The 14,297-nt window shown below is 41.9% G+C and overlaps 1 protein-coding gene across 1 annotated transcript in view; it reads right to left on the reverse strand.

Moving 5' to 3' along the window:
* Window positions 1–14,297, reverse strand: part of SHISA9 (shisa family member 9) — a 221,228-nt gene that overhangs the window by 52,591 nt on the left and 154,340 nt on the right. The gene's annotated exons all lie outside the window — the stretch shown is intronic.

Genomic DNA, 14,297 nt, shown 5'->3' on the forward strand with positions numbered 1-14,297 from the left:
TCATTTTACCCACCTTGGAAGGATGGAAGGACTGAGTCAACCTTGAGCCAGTCAGGATCGAACTGCTGGCAGTCGGCAGAGTTAGCCTGAAATACTGCATTCTAACCACTGCGCACCATGGAAGGACGGAAGGAAGGAAGGAAGGAAGGAAGGAAGGAAGGAAGGAAGGAAGGAAGGAAGGAAGGAAGGAATATAGCAATAGCACTTAGACTTATATACTGCTTCACGGTGCTTTACAGCCCGCTCTAAGTGGTTTACAGAATCAGCATATTGTCCTGAACAATCTGGGTCCTCATTTTACCAACCTCAGAAGGATGGAAGGATGAGTCAACCTTGAGCCTGGTGAGATTTGAGCCTGTCAAATTGCAGGCAGCTGGCAGGCAGCAAAAGTAGCCTGCAGTACTGCACTCTAACCACTGAAAAGAATAGAATATTCTGAATAGAATAGAATAGAATAGAATAGAATAGAATAGAATAGAATAGAATAGAATAGAATAGAATAGAATAGAATAGAATATTCTTTATTGACCAAGTATGATTGGAACACATAAGGAATTTGTTTCCGGTACATAAGCTCTCTGTTTACATACAAAGTGGTAAGTCATTGATCATAATCATAAGATACAAAAAAAGCAAGTGACAATCATAAGCTATCAATAGGAGAAGGTAGTAGGAAAGATGAGAAGATAAGCAAGATAAGAAGATGAAAAAGGATAATAGCCAGTGGTGGGTTTCAAATAATTTCAGCACCGGTTCACTGAAAATGTGAGCGTGGGGCGGGATGGCCAGGGTCAGCTGGTGGTGCGGTTTGCCGGTTCTCCAAACTACTTAAAATTTCTGCTACCGGTTCGCCTGAACCGGTCTGAACCAGCTGAATACCACTCTGATAATAGCAATACAGCTCTACTACAAAGATAAATATTTTTATGCATAAGACAGTGCTGTGGAGGTTAGGTGTTTAGCAGAGTGATGACTTGGGGGGAAAAAAACCTATCTTTGTGTCTAGTCTTGACATGCCACGCCCTGTAGGGGAGAAGTTGAAACAGTTTATGTCCAGGATGCGAGGTATCTGTAGATATTTTCTCAGTCTTCTTTCCGGTTCATGCAGTATATGCAGTATGTCCTGTATACTGCATGAATCAAAAAGATTTGTACATCAGTCCAGACTCTAGAAATTAAAGAGATGGGGAAAAATAAATCCCCTTGATTGGACAACTGACCTTCTAATGCAACTTTATCTTAAAAATTAGTTTGGCTGGATTCGAATATGTACTACCCTGTTTCCCCCAAAATGAGACATCCCCTGATAATAAGCCCAATCGGGCTTTTGAGCGCATGGCAATAAGGCCAAGCACTTATTTCAGGGTTCAAAAAAATATAAGACAGGGTCTTATTTTCGGGAAAACAGGGTATCTATCTATCTATCAATCTACAGTATCTATCTATCTATCTATCTATCTATCTATCTATCTATCTATCTATCTATCTACAGTATCTATTTATCTATCAATCTACAGTATCTATCTACAATATCTATCTACCCTGTTTCCCCCAAAATGAGACATCCCCTGATAATAAGCCCAATTGGGCTTTTGAGCGCATGGCAATAAGGCCAAGCGCTTATTTCAGGGTTCAAAAAAAATATAAGACAGGGTCTTATTTCCAGGGAAACACGGTACCCATTTTCAGGACCGTTCCTGCTTCCTCCCAGGAACTGATCAAATACTTCTGGGAAGTTTTTAAAAAAAAGACAGAAAGAAATTCATTAATTCCTGCCTTTTGAGCTTATACTGGCTTGGCATTTGGAGGTTTATAAAGGTTTATAAAAATTGTAAGACTGTAATCCATACGCAAGCAATCTTTGCAGGCTCAAGACACAGTCGGATTGTTAAGAACAGTTGGGGAAAGGCATTCACAAAAGAACTGCAAGGGTGTGTTTGTGTGTCTTCACAGGACACCCATGTACTATTCGAGGCAAGGATTCAACAATATTCTTGGCATTTTTAGGATGGGTGGGGGGTTGAGGTTCAAATCAGTGTTAATTCTTGGCAACAACCTGGACAAATCCTTGCAGTATTCTTGGCAAGATTAAGGAAGTGGATGGTCATTCTCTCCTTCCTAGGGCACCCAGATGGCATCCAGGTTGGACTAGAACTCGCCATCTCCTGGTGATTGGCCCAAAGTCTCTCAACTGGTTTTCATACCTAACACAAGGCTATAACTCCTAATTTCTAATGGGTGTCTCAACCACTAGTCCAAAACGGCTGTCTTATTCCTACCAATACATATTTGAATACGACACTTTACTTTCTGTTTATTCTTTTTAAACTTGTATGAATGAATGAGTGAATGATAGATAGATAGATAGATAGATAGATAGATGATAGATAGATAGATAGATAGATAGATAGATAGATAGATAGCACATTTTCCCCAAAATAAGACCGGCTCTTATATTAATTTTTGCTCCAAAAGATGCATTATGGCTTATTTTCCGGTTAGGTCTTATTTTGGGGAAAATACAGTACTAAATGCCTCCGTCTGCTGACAATCTTAACTGGGGCTTATTTTGGGGGTAGGGCTTATAGTACGAGCATCCTGAAAAATCATGCTAGGACTTATTTTCTGGTTGGGTCTTATTTTGGGGGAAATACAGTACTAAATGCCTCCGTCTGCTGACAATCTTAACTGGGGCTTATTTTTGGGATAGGGCTTATAGTACGAGCATCCTGAAAAATCATGCTAGGACTTATTTTCTGGTTGGGTCTTATTTTGGGGGAAATACAGTACTAAATACCTCCGTCTGCTGACAATCTTAACTGGAGCTTATTTTGGGGGTAGGGCTTATAGTACGAGCATCCTGAAGAATCGTGCTAGGGCTTATTTTCCAGTTGGGTCTGGAAATGGGGAAACAGGGTAGATAATGTAGGTAGGGAGGCAAATAGATAAATTCAGAAGATAGGTAGAGAGGTATGTAGCTAGACAAATGGATGCATGGACGGATGGACAGACAGAGTCAAAGGATGCAGCAGTTGCTGGACAGCAAGCGAAGTCTTGAACATTTTTCATTGTGATATCTGGTCATTTATCTGGTCATTTCCATCATTTGTGATTAAGGAAGAATATTTTCTTTTGTGGTACTGCTTTTTGGAAGAGATTTCCATTCACTTCCCTCTGGGCAATTTTCCTATTATGTTTTAAAAGCGAGTTTTATCTCTCTAGGCTTTTGATCCATAGCCATGCTGATTTATCCCTTCCTTGAAAGTTTTACTGTTGACTTTTATTGTTTGCCTTTTGATGTGCACAGCAGTTCCAGTTTATTGGACTTCATGTGCATTTGGGGGAGGAACCACCCTGTAAATTTCTTTGATACCCAAAAAAGAGCCATCAACATGCTAAATGAATGTTGGCAAAAAGACACACTTTCCATGCATTGTTCTATCCATCCTTTACTCCATTCCCAAATATTTCTATGAACAGCATAAATTCCAACAGTTTCTTGGTCATTTATATTCACGAAAACCTATACATTTAAAATCTGAACATTTTCTCTATTGGAATTAAATGGGAAAACTGGACGTTATTTCTAGGGTTTTTTTGGCAAAAATGTATTACAGCGAAAACAGTGGATTTGTTTTGTGGCATTTGTTTAATGACTGCTGTAAAAAAACATTGGAAAATCAGCTCGGTTATGTGGTTGTACCCTATGACTATCATTAAGTGTTGTACCTATGATTATGAATGTACCTTTTCTTTTTATGTACACCGAGAGCGTATGCACCAAGACAAATTCCTTGTGTGTCCAATCACACTTGGCCAATAAAAAATTCTATTCTATTCTATTCTATTCTATTCTATTCTATTCTATTCTATTCTATTCTTTCCTACTCTACTCTACTCTACTCTACTCTACTCTACTCTACTCTACTCTACTCCAAATGACACATGGATTTTTTTCATACACCCTTTCCCAAAATACACTGATTTTTGCAAGCATTTATAAACACAAACAAAATCAGCACATTACTTTGGATTTATTGCTGCCGCTTTGGGTTGCTGTTGAATCTACTTCAGCAGACAAAGTATTATGCATTATCAATCCACAATATATTTATTTTATATCCTGAGCTGTAACTTCTGCGGCTACATGCATTCCCTTTGGTTTTGAAGTCATCATTTCTGCTTCAAATTACTGCTTCAAAAGCCCCTTTCTTGAGCAACAGCTGACAAATTAATTTACAGTCTTAATAAACTAACCAAATAAATAAATAAATATGGATAGCCCTCAATACTGGAATTGCTGCTGATTTACATGCATGAAATCAGCAATGTAACTCGCCTTCAATGTAACAGAAATGCGATTTAGTTTAATTAGAAATTAGCTGTATTTTAATAAGTGAGATCTTTGGCTGTATTTTTTTTCCCCCCTGAACCTAATGTATTAGCATATACTTTCTCCTAACAAACACAGTTTTGAAAAAACTCTGCAAAAGGTATTCCCTCTCAAAGGAGGCATGGGAAGTCAGAGAGAGGGAGGGAGGGAGAGAGGATAGGAAGGATACTTAGAATAGAATAACAGAGTTGGAAGAGACCTTGGAGGTCGTCTAGTCCAACCCTCTGCTTAGGCAGGAAACCCTACACCACTTCAGACAAATGGTTATCCGACCTCTTCTTAAAAACTTCCAGTGTTCACAACTTCTGGAGGCAAGTTGTTCCACTGATTCATTGTTCTGACTGTCAAGAAATTTTTCCTTAGTTCTAAGTTGCTTCTCTCCTTGATGAGTTTCCACCCATTGCTTCTTGTCCTACCCTCAGGTGCTTTGGAGAATAGCTTGACTCCCTCTTCTTTGGGGCAGCCCCTGAGATAGTGGAACACTGCTACCATGTCTCCCCATGTCCTTCTTTTCATTAGACATACCTAGTTCCTGCAACCATTCTTCATACGTTTTAGCCTCCAGTCCCCTAATCCTCTTTGTTGCTCTTCTCTGCACTTTTTCTAGAGTCTCCACATCTTTTTTACATCGTGGGAACCAAAGCTGAATGCAGTATTCCAAGTGTGGCCTTACCAAGGCATTATAAAGTGGTATTAATACTTCACATGAGAGATGTGTGTGTGTGAGAGAGAGAGGGAGGGAGGAGGGAGAGAGAGGGAGAGGGAGGGAAAGAGGGAGGGAGAGAGAGAGGGAGGGAGGGAGGGAGAGGGAGGGAGGAAAGGAGAAAGAGAGAGAGAGAGAGAGACAGAGAGAAAGAGAGAGAAGATTGGATGATCATGTCTACTTCAGTTCCTTTATTATTAAATCGGTGCAAAAGATCACATTCCCTTAGGAGAATTTCACCCTCATTTTCTTTTCCTTGGAGAGCAATTTGAAAAACAAATTCCCTTTCATCCAAATTGAAGATGAACTTTGGGGAGGGGGAAAAAGGGGGGAATTATCTGCTTAGCATTACCCTTGATTCCTGGGATGAGTTCTCTCTACAAGCATCCCTCAGTGACAAGCGCCAACCATAAAATATGTGGTTCCAGGTTTTTAACTTCCTGCTTGATGTGGAAAAGACTGTGACTCTCTGACTTTGGGTTTTACAGATTAGCTTGATAGATCTGTATAGAAGTGACTTGTTCATACTACAATGTTTTCCCCAAAATAAGACCGGGTCTTATATTAATTTTTTTATTTTCTGGTTAGGTCTTATTTTGGGGGAAATACAGTAGTAAATGCCTCCATCTGGCTGACAATCTTAACTGGGGCTTATTTTGGCGGGTAGGGCTTATATTACGAGGATCCTGAGAAATCATGCAAGGGCTTATTTTCTGGTTGGATCTTATTTTTGGGAAAACAGGGTATTACGGAAAAGCAAAAAGGTGTGATTTGATGTTAATGCCTTATTTTAACTGTAACCGAGAGAGTCTGCAGTCAATGCTTCTTTTTCTTTTTTGCCTCCTATCTTTCCTCACTTCACTTCCCCCTTTCCCCTCCCCACCCCACTGTTCTATTTACTTTTGTATTTTATAATACTCTATAACTTAATTTTTAAAAAATTGATTGGGAATCCCCTTTTCTCTGTGACAGCCCCACAAGTACTGGAAGACAGTTAACCTGCTCCCCCTGGTACTTCTTTTCAATATGCTACACATACTTAGCTCCCTCAACTGTTCTTCATATGATTTGGCCTCCAGTCTCCTTATAAAGGTAGTTAAGAGCAGTCTGGTTTAATGAAAAGAAGGACTAGGAATGACATGATAGCGGAGTTCCAATATCTCAGGGGCTGCCACAAAGAAGAGAGAGTCAAGCTATTCTCCAAAGCACCTGAAGGCAGGATATGTTCTGTCCCAGCTCCGGATTCCCAAGGATATTGACACACACCAATGGTCCTTATCAAATTTATTAAGTAGCAAGAATAAACCAAAGTCTGGCAAACGTTGGCAACCAGCCCAGAAAACAAGATATGATAAGACTTTTCCAAAAATGCTCTGAATTTAATTACAAGTTGTTTCCAGCAAGAAACTTACTAACGGCGTGTGACTTAAATAAGCTAAGGGAGTGGCCAATTATCCTCAAGCCTTACTCTCGAGGAGACCTCCTCCTCCTGAGTAGCCACTCCTGCCTTTTGGCAGCCCTGTGTGCCCGAGCATTGAGGAGAGGCTCCTCCACTTCGCTCTCTCCACTTGAAGGAGCCTCTGGAGGTTCTGAAGGCCCTGGCTGAGTCTCTGCCTCTGGCACCACATCCTCTTCAGCCTCCTCGCTGTCCGACGCGAGGGCTGGCTGCGCAGGCTGCCGGCGCGACACCACACCAGCCTCCTCATCATCGGGATCAGCCATGATCCACACAGGCCGCTGGCGGGCCACAACAGGATAAGAAGCAATGGATGGAAACTAATCAAGGAGAGAACCAACCTAAAAATAGGGAGAAATTTCCCAACAGTGAGAACAATCAATGAGTGGAATGACTTGCGTCCAGAAGTTGTGAGTACTCCAACACTCGAGGTTTGTAAGAAGAGATTGGACACTTGTCTGAAATGCTTGAGCAGCGGAGTTGGACTAGAAGACCTTCAGAGTACCTTCCAATTCTGTTATTCTGTTAATCATGTTGAGTTTGGCCAAGACCAGAGGTGGGTTTCAGCAGGTTCTGACCAGTTCTGGAGAACCGGTAGCGGAAATTTTGAGTAGTTCGGAGAACTGGTAGTAAAAATTCTGACTGGCCTTGCCCCCATCTATTCTCTGCCTCCCAAGTCCCAGCTGATTGGGAGGGAATGGAGATTTTACAGTATCCTTCCCCTGGAGTGGGGTGGGAGTGGAGATTTTATAGTATCCTTTCCCTGCCACACCCACAAAGCCACGCCCATCAATCCATCCCTACAGAACCGGTAGTAAAAATTTTTGAAACCCACCACTGGCCAATTTGGGATACTGCTATGATCAGAGAGACAACATTGTTCCCCCTCAACTAATATGTGGAAGTTTGCCTTCCCCCCATATACAGAAGTAACCCTGAATTTTGATAGATTTATATCCCCTGCTGAGTAACATTTTGATCCCATATGAATTCCATCTGCAGTCTTTCTTAGTCACTACTTTCCCCTTTTGAAATGTAAATCTGTACACAATAAGACAAAGTTACTGAAAAACATATTTGTTTTTTTTTTCAAGGTGAGCACTCAAAGACACTTCCGCTAATTCTTCAGATTTTCATTTAAAGCTACCTGCTGTAAATAATGGATTATATGTAATAAAATCTCTTAAAAATGAGGACATTGAATCCTTGGACAAACCCAGCAAGGTTCAGTAGATAAGGCAAAGGAGATTGCAAGGAAAATGCTCTCAGTTGGTCGTGAAGATCTTTAGGTAACAATGCCATTTCTTTTGCCGCTAAGAAAAAGAAGTTCCTACAAGTCCTTTCCTTGAGAACAAGTGGAACAGCTTGCCTTCAGAAGTTGTGGGTGCAACTTATTATTGAAGTGGGAATAAGAAATTAGGAATGAAAGAAAATAAGAGGTAGAAGGTTAATTAAGTTGAAAGATTTTAAGGTAAAAATGGAATAAATTGAAATATTCCCGTTAAGAATTAAAAGACATGAAAGAGCCTGAGTGGCGCAGCAGACTAATGCTACTGTTAAAGGTAGTATTTAGCTTCCTGCAATTACTGCAAGTTCAAATCTCACCAGGCTCAAGGTTGACTCAGCCTTCCATCCTTTCTAAGGTAGGTAAAATGAGGACCCAGATTGTGGGGGCAATAAGCTGACTTTGTATAAAATATACAAAAATATGAAGGCTATTGCTTAATGCCTTGTAAGCCGCCCTGAGTGTCCAGAGAAGGGCGGCATATATATCAAAATTAAAAAAAAAAGAAAAGAATTAAAAGACATGATGGGAATCTTGAGGAACATATGCAATAAATGGAGAGAATCGGGGATGCCTGGACACCATAAGAAAAAAAACAACAACACTGAATTGAAAATGAATACAGCAATAGAGAGAGGTGGAATAAGGAGTAGGGAGATTGAAAGAAGGGAGAAGGAGAGAAAGGAATAGAAGAAAGGGAAGAGGAGAGGAAGAAAGGCAAGGGGAATAAGAGTAGGAGAGAAGGTTAGATGGGGAGAAAAAAGGAAGGGGAAGTAGAGCAGGAGTAGGAGAGGAGGGAAGAAGGGAGGAAGGATAAAAGAAGGGAGAGGAAGAGGAAGAGAAGAAAGATTGCTGTAAAACAATAAAGATGAAATGGAAGAAAGGCCTCCCCGAACATGTTTAAATATACTAGGAGAAAGACTGAATTATTAAATATTAAAAGAAAATATATATGATTAAAAATGTAGAAAATAGAATGTGAGGGCGAAAGAAGATACTGTTTATAGAAATAAGAATAGAAATATTAAGATTTGATTAACAATACAGAAAAAGAATACTTTGGCAGAAATTGTAACTGAGTACAATATATTTGGATATGATAAGTTGGATATGATATGATATGATATGGTCAATACTCTGTTTCATAAAATATGTGGGTGTGTATTAGGGGGGAAAAAACCGAATAAAACTTGATTCTTTAAAACAAGAAGTTATGGGAGGTTTTCAAAAAGAGACTGGACAGCCACTTGTCCAGAATGATATTATTATTATTATTATTATTATTATTATTATTATTATTATTATTTAATCTTTAGTGAGATTCACAGCCTTTGAGGCTGGTTAATAGCTCAGCAGCTCGAGTCCTAACCAAGGACCTAGGAACTGTTAAGGTATCGTCGAAGGATGTAAGCTGTTCTTATTCTTATTCTTATTCTTATTCTTATTCTTATTCTTATTCTTATTCTTATTCTTATTCTTATTCTTATTCTTATTCTTATTCTTATTCTTATTCTTATTCTTATTATTGAATTTATATCCCGCCCTTCTCCCCGAAGGGACTCAGGGCGGTGAACAGCCGAAAATTAATATAGGGCAGTGATGGCTAACCTTTTCCGGACCGAATGCCCAAAGCACATGTGCATGCAAGCAAATGTACGTGCGTGCGCCTGAACCCCCAAAATGCAATACATGCGGCCCCTGTGCATGCATGCATGGCCCCCTGCATGCCTCCCGCCCCCCGTGCATTTCCATGTGCAGCCCCTGCATGCACCCCGCCCCCGCTCATGCACAACAGAGACCCAAAGACCAGCTGGCTAGCGGGAGGCATGCGCGCATATGCAGCAGAGCTGAACTGGGGTGACGGCTCGCGTGCCACTAGAGAGGGCGCTGCATGCCAACTCTGGCACAGGTGCCATAGGTTCGCCATCATGGATATAGGGTCTCCCTCTTATAAGTTTGGACTAAAAGATCTCCAAGGTCCCTTCTAACCAGAGGTGGTATTCAGCCGGTTCCAACCGGTTCGCCTGAACTGGTAGCAGAAATCGCAGGTGAGCCTGCCCATCCGCCCATCCACCCACCCACCTCAGCTCTATGCAATCCTATTTAGGCATGTTTTTGAGGCCAGGTGTATGCGCAGAAGGCGCGCGACAGCAAAGTGCATGCACGGAAGGCCGGGCGCATGTGCGGATGGGGATGCACGCGCGCTCACATTTGCAAACCAGTAGGGAGAGTAAGTGAATGTCATCCCTGCTTCTAACTCTATTATTCTATCTTCTATGATCTAGCTATGCAGAAGGCTCAGGAATCAACATTGACTCAAAGGTTCATAACCAGAACTTTGTGCATTTCACAAAGGAGAATGGCCGAAGGAGGTTAATGTCAACTTGCAAAGCTTTCAAGTTGCCAATGAGCAGGAGGGAGGGAGAACCGATGGAGCGGATTGATTTCCCTAACTGAAACTACATTCCACAGATGCCTTTCTACCGCAATCAGCAGGAGAGTGTTGGGTTTCACAGCCAGCCAAAGTGGTCAATTGAAGGATGTGATTTATGACATGGCCAGGGAGGAAGGGAGAGACAGGGTCATAGGGGAACGTAAATCTATGTAGGACAATCGTAAAGAATTGGCTAAGAATTCTGGGATTAGCAGTCCATACACCTGGAGGTTAGGAAATTGCTCAGGTTGAGAAATGCTGATGCGGAACCATTTCTGGATGAACTGGCTGGATCAATTTGCTGAGTTCTGGAGTTCACATGGCACCCTCACCAATACGGCACGGCCCAGTTAAGCGTGTCATGCCAACAGGGCTCAGATGCATTAACCCGCAGTAGGCATGCCAATCAATTTCATGCCTCCGTAACGCAGCCCACAAACAATTTTTCAGTTGCTGCGCTGTATGATTTCTAAGTGTTCCTAATGTCATTAACAAAAAAAAAACAGGGGGGGATTTGTCTTCCCCCCAGAGTTCATTTTCATTCCAATCAAAGTGTCTCATTTAATTTACAAACGCAGGAAATCTGAGCATTATTCTTAGCATCTATTTTTGAAGATAACCTTGTGTGCAAATGGGAATGACTACGATGCATACGTTCCAGAGGCTCATTTCAATAGGATGGCAGGCAGGATTTGAAATGCTGTTTTACTGGGAGAGGGGTGGAGGGCAGAGAGTGGATGGTTTTGTTTTTTTTTGACGGCCTGATACATTTTCTTATTTTGGGGGGAACGTATATGGTCTTCAAGAACCAATGCATCCAACGACAATTTAAGGGGTGGGCAGAAGGACTAAAACAACCCTGGGCCAGGGGTGAAATCCAGCAGGTTCTGACAGGTTCTGGCGAACTGGTAGCGGAAATTTTGAGTAGTTCGGAGAACTGGCAAATACCACCTCTGGCTGGCCCCAGAGTGGGGTGGGAATGGAGATTTTGCAGTATCCTTCCCCTGGAGTGGGGTGGGAATGGAGATTTTGCAGTATCCTTCCCTTGCCATGCTCAAGCCATGCCTACCAAGCCACACCACACCACGCCCACCAAGCCACGCCCACAGAACCGGTAATAAAAAAATTTGGATTTCACCACTGCCCTGGGCCATTGTGTTATCGTGGTACGATGTTGCTCATTCTGTATGTCTAAATGCAGGCTAACAAAATAACAGTTTAACAAAATTGGAAGGGACCCTGGAGGTCTTCTCTTCCTGTTTGAGCAGGGCGTTGGACTAGAAGACCTCCAAGGTCCCTTCCAACTCTGTGATTCTATTATTCTGGTTGCTGAGGAAGGTACGTGTGTGTATTCTGACCTAGGCTTCTTTAGAAAATAAACAGCACAAATTTATTCCCGGCAATCCTCTTTAATTCATACGGCTGTGAATTACTTTCATTTACAATCCGCAAGGCCTTTCAGTGGAAGGTTATCAACACCCACCTATCTCACGTGGAACGCTGCCAAAGAGCTAATTTCCAGATGCAGGACAAGGCCAAACTTGGCACAGAGTCACAAACAGAAATTTCAAATCTTGTATCGGCCAGATGAACTAATTGCTTCCTGCAAAAGCTCACGTCCCGTTCGCTCTTCTTTTATGTCTTATGGGAGGGGCCAATCATCTCCAAGCCTTACTCCCAAGTCAGCCCTGTTTCCTTAACTGTTCCTGTCTCCTGGCAGCTCTGCACATGCACACACTGGAAACAGGCTCACGCTGTTCTTCTGCCTCGCTGATGTCAGACTCTAGAGACTCTGGAGGCAGCAAACAACTGCCAGATGGCCTTGGCCCCCACTCTGCCTCTGACTCAGAGCCCTCGTCCTCATCCGAGCCTTCTCCAGACTCCAGGACAGGCCCCTGTTCCTCCCCAACCTCCTCACTGTCCGAATCTGCTGCCAGCTCTTCTGGCAGGCCACAACAGCGTGCATCTGATGGGTTGCTATCCTAGAGAGACGTATTTTGGGGGGAGGAGGAAGTTTGAATATCGATCTAGTTCTGGACAACTTTCAAAAGAAGGACGATCAATTTGTGCTACAATGTTTGCGATAAGGCTATTTCAGGACTGGGGGGGGGAACCACTAAGAGATGGGGATGTTTGTGCATGTTTAACAAAATCTAATCAATCAGACATTTTTCTCCACACCTACGTTTCAGTTGGGTTCCCGTTAAGCCAAAATGTAAAATTATTTGGCTTTGGCTTCAGATTGGACGTGAGCACAGCCCTTATCATTGGCAAGCAATGATTGCAGGAGTTGGACCAGCCCAGCCAATTGATAGAAAACTTGTCTTTGTGTGATGGGTAAACCCCACTCTGGGCATGCTGGAAGGGTTTTAGAAGGAGTTTTTAAACAAATGTGTCATTCCTTTGGCCCTGAATGAAGCCAGCAGAGTTTCTTTAAAAGAAAGAAAGAAAGAAAGAAAGAAAGAAAGAAAGAAAGAAAGAAAGAAAGAAAGAAAGAAAGAAAGAAAGAAAGAAAGAAAGAGGGAGGGAGGGAGGGACGGAGGGAGGGAAAGAAAGAAAGAAAGAAAGAAAGAGAAAGAAAGAGAAAGAAAGAGAGAGAGAAAGAAAGGAAGGAAGGAAAGAAGGAAGGAAGAACGAAAGAAAGGGAGGGAGGGAGGGAGAGAGAAAGAGAGAGAGAGAGAAAGAAAGAAAGAAAGAAAGAGAGAGAGAGAGAAAGAAAGAAAGAAAAAGAAAAAGAGAGAGAAAGAAAGAGAGAGAGAGAGAGAAAGAAAGAGAAAGAAAAAGAGAAAGAAAGAAAGAAAGAAAAGAAAAGAAAAGAAAAAAGAAAAGAAAAGAAAAGAAAAGAAAAGAAAAGAAAAGAAAAGAAAAGAAAAGAAAAGAAAAGAAAATGGAAGGAAAAGAAGATCTCCCGGGTCAGAAAATGTTTCTTCCAGAAACTGGAGTGTTGTGAAGCGTGCTGCAAATCTCTTCTCTTCTAAACAAGGGTTGGCCATCATTTTTTACATCTGTTTGGTGCATGTGTCTGTGTGTGTGTGAGAGAGAGAGGAGATGGAGAGGATATACACACACACACAATCGCACACACACCGAGTCACACCCCTCATAAATAGGGCAAGGAGAACTTTCGCGGTTACTATGGTGATGCTTTGCTGCACAACTCTTGAGATGGATGGATCTGCAGCACAAAAAAAAACCTTTCGGAAAGGCAGCTCAGAGATTTCAAGGGGGTTACCTAGGCTAGATCCGAAACACGAAAGTGCTAAGAAATGCACACTAGTCTAGAAGAGAATGCTCTCCCTCACGGCACGGCTTGCACGAGGGGGATCCCTCCGCAGGAGAAACGTTCAGATCATGGGGAAGGGGGGGGAGTGTTGCAGGGAGACACAAAAGGCTGCTCAGATGCTCCAGAGGAGATTGCAGCTTTTTCCAACTGTCTATGAAATCTATCTATCTACTATCCAGTCTGTCTGTCTGTCTGTCTGTCTGTCTGTCTGTCTGTCTGTCTGTGTCTGCCTGCCTGCCTGCCTCTCTATCATTATCTGTCTATCTGTCTATCATCTATCTATCATTTATCTATCTAGATATCTATCTATCAATCAATTAATCAATCAATCAATCATCTGTCCATCTATCATCTATCTTTCTATCATTTTCTATCTACTTTCTATCTATCATCTATATCTATCTTCTATCTATCCATCTTTCTTTCTATCTACTATCTATCTATCTATCTATCTATCTATCTATCTATCTATCTATCTATCTATCTATCTATTATTCATATTTCTATGCCGCCCACTCTCCGAGGACTCTGGGCAGCTTACACCAAAGACAGTATACTAAATAGCATATTGACCCCAACAATCTGGGTCCTCATTTTACCCACCTTGGAAGGATGGAAGGCTGAGTCAACCTTGAGCCGGTGAGATTTGATCCGCTGATCTGCTGAACTAGCAGTCAGCTGAAGTAGCTGCAGGATTGCACTCTAACCACTGCGCCACCTCGGCTCAGTAGGTAGATCTATCA

This window comes from Pituophis catenifer, unplaced genomic scaffold, assembly GCF_029215685.1.
Source record: "Pituophis catenifer annectens isolate HBS135680 unplaced genomic scaffold, rPitCat1.0.hap2 SCAF_16, whole genome shotgun sequence".
Lineage (NCBI taxonomy): Eukaryota > Metazoa > Chordata > Lepidosauria > Squamata > Colubridae > Pituophis > Pituophis catenifer.